Genomic DNA, 12897 nt, shown 5'->3' with positions numbered 1-12897 from the left:
GTTGGGGTGAGAGAAGGAAGACAGGATAAAAGACATGCTGTGGAAGAGAGACAGAGATTAATAACAGATATGATTCAATGCAGAGAGGTCTGTTAATACATAGTGAGCGAGAAAGGTGACTGGAAAGGAAAAACTCAATGCATCATGGGAATCCCCGGCAGCCTACATCTATTGCAGCATAACTAAGGGAGGATTCAGGGTCACCTGGTCCAGCCCTAACTATATGCTTTAGCAAAAAGGAAAGTTTTAAGCCTAATCTTGAAAGTAGAGATAGTGTCTGTCTCCCGAATCCAAACTGGAAGCTGGTTCCACAGAAGAGGGGCCTGAAAACTGAAGGCTCTCCCTCCCATTCTACTTTTAAATACTCTAGGAACAACAAGTAGGCCTGCAGAGCGGGAGCGAAGTGCTCTAATAGGGTGATATGGTACTACAAGGTCATTAAGATAAGATGGAGCCTGATTATTTAAGACCTTGTATGTGAGGAGCAGGATTTTGAATTCAATTCTGGATTTAACAGGAAGCCAAAACAGGAGAAATATGCTCTCTCTTTCTAGTCCCACCACTGACCGGCATATGACAGTATGGTAAATACTCTACTTTAAATGTGGGTCACTGGAACTAACTGCCAGTCACAAAGCAATGGTAAAGAGGGAATTGTTGCATATGAGCCCTAGAAGGCAGGTACTACTCAAATTTGGGCTGCCGGTGATTTTTTTGCTTTTCGCACCCCCCTGCAAACCCCAGTAGTCTTCCAGTGGCACCATTTCTCACAAGTCATTGTTATGCTCTCCTGGCTATTGTTTCTATCTTAGATTATTAAGTAATTAAGAATTAAACCCCTGTCAGTCTCCACTTTATATTGTACCTTATGAGCCAGGTAATAATCCTAAAGGCCATCAGCAACACATCTGCGTGTTGTGAAAAGAAATTGCTCGACGCTCTCAGCTAAGTCACTGACATTTTATTTGACATGTTACGTCAAAACAATTCAGTTATGATTCTCATCATATCAGTCTTGCCAGTAAGTGATATGGGTCCACAATGAATGCTAATCTAAATTTACATAAATAAGGGTACAGCTTGTCATATCATCCAAGAACAAAGGAGGCAGTGATTTGTGTGAAATAGTTGCAGTTTATGAGTTTTACGTTCCAACAGAAGTGGTTTGAAATCTTTCAAATCCTTCACTTGATCTGGGAGCTTAACTGGCAAATGTCCAGTCATAAGCCTGCTTCCTCAGCCTTCAGGCGTTCACCACTCCTGTCTCTTTCTAGAGCAACTGAAGTGGCCTCTCTCCCTACTGGCACAAAGGCCACAGTGAATTGTCCAGTTTAATATATGCCACAGACACACACACACACGACCATTTTTATTGGCTGTTTACACACGACTGGTAGAGCGCTGACACACTAGGGTGTGTTGAGGCCACCTCATTATCTCAGCAGACATTTACTTTGCTGTCATCCAGTATCAAAGCACGGCCCGCGCTGCGACTTAGCTGTCTGAGTTGGCCGCACAGCTAATCAATTGCTGTTCATCCCAACACTGCGCCAAAGGCTGTGCTCACAGGCTGTCGCCCTCCCCCTAAAAAACCCTGCTGCTCATTATTGTGACAGCTGATAAGAGGGAGATGGAGTGAGAGCAAGAGGCGACAAACAGACACAATCCTTTCTGTTGCCTGTATAATTTAGAAAAGGTTATGGAATCAATGTCTGGCTGTCACTCTCCAGATCGAGGTCGTTGGCACAGACATTCCAATAAGATCTGATTATGGCCACTGCATTCGCAATTAAAAATCAGATGACAGCCTTCGCTGCCCAGTATGCTGCTTGGGACAGAATACAGCAGCACACTGTTCACTGGCGTCCTTCTCAAAACAAATTCAACCGGGCGTCCCAATATGTGGACGTCACATTTTGGGTTGTCTAGACCAAAATACTAATTTTTGCTCTACAAGGGCCTGATATCCACTTACGAGGACGTTATACTGCCACTGTTCTTTCAAAATTTAAAATGAATGTCCTCTTATGTTGATCTCATTTTTCTCAGAAACAAAAATCAGATAATTCTTTGTTTTTACATTCATCAGGTCCCAATCAGCCCAAATAGCAGAGAGAAATTAAAAATGACAAAGTTTGGGTCTTAGGAGGTTAAAAACAGTTGACATAGTATATGTATTGGGGAAATATGTGTTGTTGCTTTCAGTCAGTGAACTGATATAAAATGTATGCCACTCTCACATCTGTGTATACTGTTGTGGAAGTTTTCCATTAAATAAAGCCTGCAGACGAGCGGTGAGCGGTAGCTAACATTCTTTAATCAAAGCACACAAAGAACAGACGACCAAGCTTGATGAAGTCCCTGAATGACCGCGGGACAGACGGTCAGCAGAGTCTCCCTGAGCCTAGCATGGCTCTCAGTTAAATACCTTCTCCAGGAACAAAGGCAGTACACAGCTGTTTCACACCTTAAGGTTCACACTCCCTTGCTACCTCCCAGAGTCCTCGAAGAGACAAAAGACTCTTCCTGTGGAGTTCCTGTTTCCCCCAACTTCCTTACTACACCCCCACCATTTGTCTTAATGTATGAGTGTAAGACATGTTAAAATCCAGTGGCACCAAGGCATCATACAATAAAATGTGATTAATATATAAGTAAAATAAATTCCTATACAATCCCACCCTTTGATTCTTAAATCAAGAATCACATTAAAACCAGAATTTCTTTCCTGACATTCTGTTTATCACATCAACATTATTGTACACTTAAAGGAGTTTCACACTGTGTATCCTGACTTCACTGTTCTCCCACCACCCTTTGTGGGGATGATTAAAGATGAACAATCTAAGCTCTCACATGCAAATGGCAACAACATCGATACAGAGGACAGGTCTTCTCCAGAGTGTCAAAGTACTTTGCATGGCAGAGTGAAACAGCATTAGGTGGTCATTCTCAGTCACAGTCATGGCTCCTGGTGTCTGTGCCATTTACAGAGTCATAATTCCAACGCTGGTCTCCCTCTGCGCTGTCACTTTTGGAGCTTGGCACGCTCTCTCCATCCCTCAGTTTCTGTTCCAACGCGGCTGTAGATTAGGAGCAGAGCAAGTCTTACACTCCTGTAGTCTTCCTCAACGTCAACATAGAAATCTCTTTCATTTTATTTAAGATTTTGCTGTTCAAAATCTCCTCATGACAATCTTTTGGAAGCCCACTGTTGTTTGTCTGCTGTCCTGCAGATGGTTCCTGCTTCTCACTGGTCCTCTTGAAGCCTTCTCTCCCAGTCATGGTCTGCATTTGCACCCCAGTCTATCCTTCCATATCCCGCATGTCACGGTCTCTGCAATTTAAAATGAAAGCTCCCCTGGAAAACCCTCTTTTGCCCTCTGTCAGCTTAGCACTGTTAGACATGCACAACAAAGTTGTGCATTGTCTGTTAAAAACTCCCAGGGCTTCTCCCCTGGAGTAGCTTCACTCCAGGCCCTGTCGTAAGAAAAAAACATTAGCCAGTGGTGTGTCCTGCTGTAAATCATGTGATTAGATCACATGATTAATTCTCTGCTGTGAAAAAAGTGATGTAGATGTTAGCGCAGCGCATCTGCATGCACACTTTCTCACAGTGACCTCTGCACTGTAAACAATACAAGGTCACACACTGCTGGTAAATTCACAAAGACACAGAAAGTGGCATTTAAAAGGTTATGTCATGCAACCTGCTGCTGTCATCTTTCTGCTCCTGTAAAAAGAAACATACATCCACCCATGCTTTTAAAGAAGCATAGTTAGCACTGAGCGGCATTTTAAGTAAATGTGTCAAGACCTCTCTCTCCAGCTACCACCTGTAAACTCTAGACACCAAGGTGTTCTCAACCCAAGACCAACAGTCTGTGACCTGGGTTTGCCCTTGGTTCTCCTCCCTACAGGATATGCAAGGACAGTCTGGTACCTGAACCAACTTAGCTGTCTCCTTTTCAATGTGAAAAAGCAGCAGTTCTACTATGAGCAACTCTTGTACGTCATCCTTGGATTCTTCATCTCTAAGGTTTAAACCTTAGGCACAGGAATCCCCTTCAGTCTCAGTCTTCAGACTGAAGAAGCCACTTGGTTGAGTGAAGAAACGCTTCTCCCACTGGAAACGCTACGTGCAGACAAACATACGTTTTTGTGATTTCCCTACCTTAATTAATAAACATGCATCAAGACACTCTGGAGGAAGTTTATCGCTGTCACTTGTATCTGTGATCTTACTTTTTTGGTAACTGCCCACATCTTGTTGCCATATGATGCAGGGACATAGTTCAAAAGCTTTGTCTGTGTCTGTGATTCCAAAATACTAGAGCTCCTCTAACCTGAGATGGGCGCTCCACCCTTTCAATACTGAGAACCATGGTTCTCATAGTGAGGTTGTAAACCACCTCCATCCTGGAAGTCACTGGTGGTCACTGCCCAAGAAGGTCATACCTTTCCAAAAATGGTAAGGATAATTCTGAGAATACCAAATTGAAAGGTGTAGCCGATATCCCTGTGTTGCTGTTGTTCCTGCATCATAATGATAATGTTTGTAATTGAACCAGTTACACTGTTGTGATGTGATAGCATTGCAATGTGAAGAGGACAACTGTTTATATAAAAGTCTGTACAGGAACAAGTGTGTCAGCTGTTTACTTTATTATTTGACATCATTTACTCATGTTGGTTTGCTCATGATCATTTTTAAAAGCATTAGCTCACTTCTTGGCTAATGCTAACTGCTCAGACAGCATCACCGGTCAGTTGATGATCCTGGACCAAAATTATTACGAGGATGTAGGAACAACACTAACACAGGGATGTGAGATTGTGAACTTGGATACCCTTCAGTCCTTGGATTCACCTGGAAATCCTGCTTATTAAAGTAATGAACGGAGTTGATGACAAAGACCATCCCTGGAAAAATACATCTTCCCATGGGCACAATTCTGACTCTTTATCAGCAGTGCAAACTAAATTATTTCTACAGGAACTGAAAAAGCTGTAACAACAGGCCACAGAACTTCTCCAAATCAACAAAGCACACTGGGTAATTTCTCATGGACCCCAAAGTATCATTAACAGGCTAAAGAGCTGGTCCAGTGTTGCAAACCTTATTTTGAGATAAAGTTACCTGCAGAGTTTTAACATGTGTTTTTATATTATTTGACCTGTGATTCTATATAATAATGTCCAGATGACTACAGAAATATTGTGACTCTCTTCCGATTCATTTGGATAATTCAATTTAATTCAATTCAATTCAATTCAATTTTATTTATATAGCACCAAATCACAACAAAAGTTGCCTCAAGGCGCTTCATAGATACAGAGAAAAACCCAACAATCATATGACCCCCTATGAGCAGCACTTTGGCGACAGTGGGAAGGAAAAACTCCCTTTTAACAGGAAGAAACCTCCGGCAGAACCAGGCTCAGGGAGGGGCGGGGCCATCTGCTGTGATTGGTTGGGGGGAGAGAAGGAAGACAGGATAAAGACATGCTGTGGAAGAGAGACAGAGATTAATAACAGATATGAGTCAATGCAGAGAGGTCTGTTAACACTAGGGATGGGTATCGTTTAGGTTTTATCCGATACCGGTGCCAAACCGGTACTTTTGAAATGGTGCCGGTGCTTAAACGGTGCTCAAACCGGTGCTTAAAGAATGGAAAACACAAAATTGGTCCAAAAACCTCTCATGTTCAGCTGTTTTTGTTTATTTTTAAACAATGTTAGCCTTTTCTGCAGCTATAGGGCATATATGGTATCACTCTGGGCTGGAAGCAGTGCTTAATCAATGGAAAAAACACAAACTTTGTCCAAAAACCTCTCATGTTTAACTGTTTTCCACTTTTTCTTTGGTCATTTTAGCCTTTTTGGCCAGGGTGAAGGGAGTATCTGCCATCAAACAAGAAGACAGCCGCATGTAGCTATGATGGTGTTTGCTAGTTCACCTTACATGCATTAATTTAATAACGTGGTTAGCCTACTCAACGTAAATTACACACGAACAACATTAAGCTACTCACGCAGAGAAGAACGGCTGCTGCTGCCATCATCATCCTTCATCACTTCTGCTACACTGGCAGGGCTAGGGGCCAGGACTCTCCTCTTCGGGTTTTTGGGCGATGTTGCTAACTCCGGGTCCGATAACAGGCACCACACCACCAGACACCACAGGTCTCACAGCAAGCTATCAAATACGGCGCATTTCTCGGCTTTAAAAAAACAAAACTCTATGCATCGCCAGGTGTGCATCGGATTTGAGGTGTTACCTCCTTTGACAGTATCACAGTATCACCTTAAAGCACTTGTTGCAGCTGCTGAGTTTACATATTTTGCTGTGAAGTACAGCCAGACTTTGACCGCTTCGCCTTGGGCATTTTTAATCTGTAGCTCTGCTCTAAAAGAACGTACGTACCTGGGCCCGCCTACTATCCCCGGAAACGTAAAATGATTGGCTAGAATCTAAAGTGTATCATTCCATACCAGTTGGTGGCGGTAATGCACCTTTCAGTTGTTTGCCAACCGCCAATACAAATGTAAGGAAGAAGAAAGTGTATCACAGCTCAGGAAAAAAAAAGCACCGAAATGTGCGCTGCTTTTCGGTCTGGTTACTACCGTTTATGTCAGAACCGGTGCCATCATGGCACCGGATACCGGTACCCATCTCTAGTTAACACATAGTGAGTGAGAAAGGTGACTGGAAAGGAAAAACTCAATGCATCATGGGAATCCCCCGGCAGCCTACATCTATTGCAGCATAACTAAGGGAGGATTCAGGGTCACCTGGTCCAGCCCTAACTATATGCTTTAGCAAAAAGGAAAGTTTGAAGCCTAATCTTGAAAGTAGAGATAGTGTCTGTCTCCTGAATCCAAACTGGAAGCTGGTTCCACAGAAGAGGGGCCAGAAAACTGAAGGCTCTCCCTCCCATTCTACTTTTAAATACTCTAGGAACAACAAGTAGGCCTGCAGAGCGAGAGCGAAGTGCTCTAATAGGGTGATATGGTACTACAAGGTCATTAAGATAAGATGGGGCCTGATTATTTAAGACCTTGTATGTGAGGAGCAGGATTTTGAATTCAATTCTGGATTTAACAGGAAGGATAAGGGCTTGGTCTTGTAGCCTGGAATAATTTATTTCTAGAAGGACTTTGACTGAGCTCAGACCCAGTTAGCATAGCTTAGTAAGAAAACTAAAACCAACCTGACTCTGATAGAAGTTAATAAAACTTACCTCTACACTGTGAAGCTTATAGTTTGAACTATATGATCAAATAAGTTTCAAAATTCTTATTAATAATCTGGAGAAGTGCTGCCAGGAGGAGTTTGTTACATTTTGACACCTTTCTTCCATTGTTGTACTTCTAAGTGAAGCTAACCCAGCAAGAAGTTAAACAAGTGTTTTTCTCAAAATGTTAAACCTTTCTCTTAAATTCTGAAAAGAGCCACAAAAACTGTTTAAAATGAATGCATGGCTTTCTAACACTTGTGATATTCTGTTTGAACTCAGCTAAAAGAAAAAAAAGTTTGCTTGTAGATTTTGGCTTTGGAAACCCCCACAATGACACTGCAGACAGATAAGACTGTTCATTTCTGTTTGTGGCTGCCTCTTCTCTTTCCTGGCTTTGCTCTTGGCTACATGAATAAAAGCAACACAAGCACATATGCTCCGATCTGTCTCAACACAGCGAAGGCTCAAGGGCAGATAGGAGAGGCGAGATGAAATTAGGACTGCTGCTGTTTATTTCCAAGATTAAAAACAGAGCACAAAGGCCTTTGGCTGAAATATCACATTGTATATGATAGTTACAGTTTTGCTTTGAATGTGGAAGTGATATTCTCCCTTATATTACATTTTAGTGCTGTGGGCAGATATCACCGTTGACAAACTTGTGCTCTAAAACAAAGCAGCCTGTGAAGGATAATCTTTTATTCTGCTGCAGACTCAGCAAACATTTCACAGAAGGCAACAAGACCAAGTTTCCTCAAACAAGTGCAAACTTTCAGCCTGTTTAAACTGAAGTTATGGCCTTCTCATGGACTTGGGACATATTTTAGTTGACCACGAGCGTGTAGGCAAGCATAAACAGCTATCAATACTTTAGTGTAAAGCATTACATGTGGTATATTCCTACTGCATTTTGAAAGTATTCAGAATCTTGAGTTTCAATTGCACATTTCAGTCAATTAGCAGCCTTTGGATATCTTTGGATATCTTTGTACGTACCTTTTAATATTTAAACTTGGTGTCTCTGCAGATTTTGGGTATATACTACTCCTATCAAAAAAATTATTACAGTAAGTATTTTCAGCTCAGCTCAGTTTATTCATTTATTTCTTTTTTCGCTCTAAAGATTTTTGTAGCACTTTCTATTACAGCTCATTAACAAAGTGGTAATAGTAGCAAGGCAGAAATAAACAAAAAAACAACCTTTCCATGTGCATGAAAGTGCTGCGAGGACCTAAAACAAAAGAAATATTAGATATTACTCCTTTTAGATATAATGGTCACGGATACTGCTACACCTTTCTGAGATTTGCTGGATTTTAAGGAAAGACTGTTTTTGTTCTTTCTTGGACAGAAATCTCAGAAATCACCAAAATAAATTCCACAATAATATAATTTCTTTAAAACACATTTTTTTCAATTTGTCATAATACGTTATTGAATCACATGACCAAACATGGTATTTATTGTTACATGGTATGTCATTTGTATATGATCTCAGTTGGATATATTGTAGCTGAACAATCCCTCCCTACAGTAATTAGTAACATACTGACAACCACCAATAATTCCGCTGCTTTTACATTTCTAGTGCTAGGCTCCACATTTTATGAGCTACGTTTCTGTGCTATCAGGGATTAACACAGGATGGATGGCTGTCAGCCAGGATGCATGAGATTAAGGTGCAGACATGCATTACTTTGCACAGCTTTGTTTTGCTGTTTACAGTCAGTCATCACTTCACCATGAAAAATAAACACAAACACTTTAAATGAAGGACTGTTAGTCATTTATGCAAATAATAAATAAATAAATATGGTGAAGTATTGGTTTCAGCCAACCTCTTGGTTCAGTGCAGTGATGCTTAACATTGCTTGATGACAGAGAATGAGTAAGCATATGGATTACAGCACAGATGCATCATGGGACTGAGACATACAGATATTGAAAATCACTAGCACACTCAGAACCAAACAGAAACATTAGAAGCAATTTGGATTCGAACCATGAATTTTAAGTTTCGAGGAGGCAGACTGTGGAATAATCTTCTTCACTTTAACTTTGATGTAACAATTACTTTACTTTATTTTCCCATTATCTTCTTACTCCACAGGGAAACACATATTCTTCTACACTTATTAACAAAGTCATCCCCTCCATATGTTTTGAAAAACACTTGCACATGTTTAGTAGGACCTTTAGGCGTAAGGCCCAGTTAAGTGCCAATTAAAAGAGAAAAAATAATTGAATCAGCTTTTTTATTACAGTATTATACAGAAACCATGTGCATACAAATGACCTCATTCAGAAGATGGAGCTTTCTGCTGACCTGCGAGCCTGCGTCTCATTCTCTGGAGATTTACTATTTTATGGCCAGAGCTCTAGAGTGCGACCAAATTTTTCAGTGGTGCGACTAAAAATAAATATTTGGTCGCAGCCGTGCGACCAACTGTTCGGGTAACAAAAAAAAAAAATCTCTGCAACTCTCCGTGTGGTCAACAACAGACACACATTATGCCCCTATCGTGGACTAAACCAATCGAGATAGTCAGGGGCGGGACCTCTCTGATTGGCTGTGGTCCAGTTGAAAGTGCAGGTGGAAGAGAGAGGTGAGTAGCTTGAATAAAGCGATATCAATTCATTAACGGATTCCACACAAAGACGTAAACACAGAGCGGACCCGACGCATCAGAATCAGCTTTGTCTTTCTCGGCTTTCTCACCCGACGGCCCGAACACGGACACGCTGTCGGAGCTTAGCGATTCTGATGCGTCGGGTCCGCTCTGTGTTTACGTCTTCTTTGCGCTGATTCTGAGCTGCAGGTTTTGTCTCTCTCTAACCAAAATTCGTCGAGTCAGCAGCAAAAGAAGCAGCAAACTACGCTTCACATTTGATCAATGTCGTCATGAATTCCGTCTGACTTTTGCTGTTTTGCGTCCACCACGATAAAAATCACACTTTATGCACAGCTCTCTCTGTGTACTTCAAGAACAGTTTCCCGTCTCAAATCTCTGTTTTCTGCATTATTCATTCGCTTATTACTCACCAGTCTACCGTTGTTTACAGCGCTGTCTTGTTCTTTTTCACTTAAATGACCTCGGACAAGAAAGTCTAATTTCTGCTGTTCAATACTGAAGAAATTTAAACTTCTTAAAATTATGCAATATTGCAGAATATTTTTAAGGTTATCTGCTACAAAAAGCCAGACCAGGAAATTCTCCTTCATGTTTTTCTGTGTTTTATTCTCAGTTACTTTCACACAAAGGCATCTGCTGTGATGTTCACAATTCGGATGAAGTCTCAACATGTATCAGTACTGATAAATGATCAGAATTATAATATTTCTGACTGTCTGAGGCGAAACTGAATCAAATCAGGACTTTGAGAACCGGAATCGAATGGATTATAGAAATCAGTGATGATACCCAGCCCTAGTGAGCAGCCTAGGCCTGACAGAAGTGGATGTAGCTGTGGAAAGAAAAGATGAAAAGAACTATCCATCCATCCATCCATCTTCATCCGCTTTATCCGAGGCCAGGTCGCGGGGGCAGAAGCCTAAGCAGAGAGGCCCAGACCTCCCTCTCCCCAGCCACCTCCTCCAGCTTATCCGGGGGAACACCAAGGCGTTCCCAGGCCAGCCGAGACATATAATCTCTCCAGTGTGTCCTGGGTCTGCCCCGGGGCCTCCTCCCGGTGGGACATGCCTGGAACACCTCACCCAGGAGGCGCCCAGGGGGCATCCTTGTCAGATGCCCAAACCACCTCAGCTGGCTCCTTTCGATGTGGAGCAGCAGCCGGAAAAGGGTGGAGTGCCCACTCCGGGTCGGGGATGAGTTCCTGCCCCAAGTGGAGGTGTTCAAGTATCTCGGGGTCTTGTTCGCGAGTGATGGGAGAAGGGAGCCGGAGATCGACAGACGGATTGGGGCTGCAGCTGCAGTAATGCAGACGCTGCACCGGTCCGTCGTGGTGAAGAGGGAGCTGAGTGTAAAAGCGAAGCTCTCAATTTACCGGTCGATCTACGTCCCTACCCTCACCTATGGCCACGAGCTGTGGGTAGTGACCGAAAGAACGAGATCGCGGATACAAGCGGCGGAAATGAGCTTCCTCCGAAGGGTGGCTGGCCTCTCCCTTAGAGATAGGGTGAGAAGTTCAGCCATCCGGGAGGGGCTCTACTCTGAAAAGAACTATTGATAACTTTTTTGTTAAATTAAGGTCTGATCTGTCTGAAATTCATAGCCAGTGCTCTGACACGGTACCATCAATCTTTGAACGCTGAAAAAGCAGCAGTGTATCCAGGAAACACATTATATGCTGCAATAAATGCACTGCCCAAGTGACCCCTGTCCCCACTGCCTTCCAGCAGCATGCAGCAGCAAACATGTCGTCAGAGGAGCCAAGATGATGATTAAGTTTAACATTTTCTACAATATTGACAAAGCACTTTAAGTACAAGTTTGTTAGTTAATAATTTAGAAATGAATATTGTCTGTATGGACTTCCCCCCCAAAGAAAGTGCACATGTAAAACTGCGGTGTTAAGCGATGCGGTTGAAAAATTTGAGTGCGCCTAACTTTTGTGCCGGTATGCCTAAATTTTTAAAGTTAGGGGTACCAGTGCGCCCATGTCAAAAAGTTAGTCTAGAGCCCTGGTTATGGCAATGCTGCTGCCAGAGTTGTTGTTTTCTTTTTAAACTTCCCCAACCTCAACTGAATCAGTCCCAAGAGCTTACAGTGTACATATAGAAGGTAGACTATGGCGTTATTTTTGTGCCACTATTCTGAGCGCACGTAAAAAAAGTTTGCAGGTGCAAGTGTTGCATTTTGAGGAGAAATTAATTTCGAGTGAAGAAAAGCTGAATTTGAGTGAACAAAATTCATTGCTGCGTGCAAAAAATGTATTTCAGTGTTTGCTGTTATCCACACACACACACAACAGCAGCCCCTCTCGCTCAGTTTTTGCATTTGCGCTCGCTCGCAATGTGTTGCTCGCGCTCTCAACATTTCTGCCCGTGCGCGCTCAACTCTTTCTCTACACCAGTGGTCAGCAACCTTTAGCACCCAAAGAGCCATTTGGACGCGATTTCCACGCAAAAGAAAACACTGGAAGCCGCAAATACTTTTTGACATCTAAAATGAAGATAACACTGTATACATTGTTTTTTACCTTTATGCTTTGTGTGAACAACTAAGGTGTGTTGCTTAAATCCATGAAGTGCTACAGAGAAAATTACAATTTATTTATGTAATTAACACATTTTGAACTCTTAAAGAAATATAACAAAAGGAAAGCTGAACTAAAATGATCCAGCAAACAAAAACTGTTGTCAGCCGCCATCCTTATATCGCCTTTGGGCTTTTGGAGCCTTGACCTGACTTTTAAAAAAATAATTGGAAAAAAGCTCGATGCTGCTGAAAAATGAAAAATAGATATTTGCAAAATTCTGCCTAAATATGTATTTTACCTGGTTAATGTGTGTGGCGGGGCGTGGTCTGCAGCGCCGCTGCAGGGGAGCGGACGCACCTGAGCGGCACCCGCAATCACGCCTCGCCGCCTTCACGTCTGTGCTGTTGTGTTGGTGTGTGTCGGGCTGTGAGCTTTAACACCGGCTGTATGCGTACAGCAACCGTGTGTGAAAAGTGGTCAATAAAGAGATGCTGA

Source organism: Neolamprologus brichardi, chromosome 17 (assembly GCF_056152115.1).
Source record: "Neolamprologus brichardi isolate AB-2024 chromosome 17, ASM5615211v1, whole genome shotgun sequence".
NCBI classification, from domain to species: Eukaryota; Metazoa; Chordata; class Actinopteri; order Cichliformes; family Cichlidae; genus Neolamprologus; species Neolamprologus brichardi.
The sequence above is the reverse complement of the archived record's forward strand: the minus strand, read 5'-3'. Positions refer to the sequence as shown.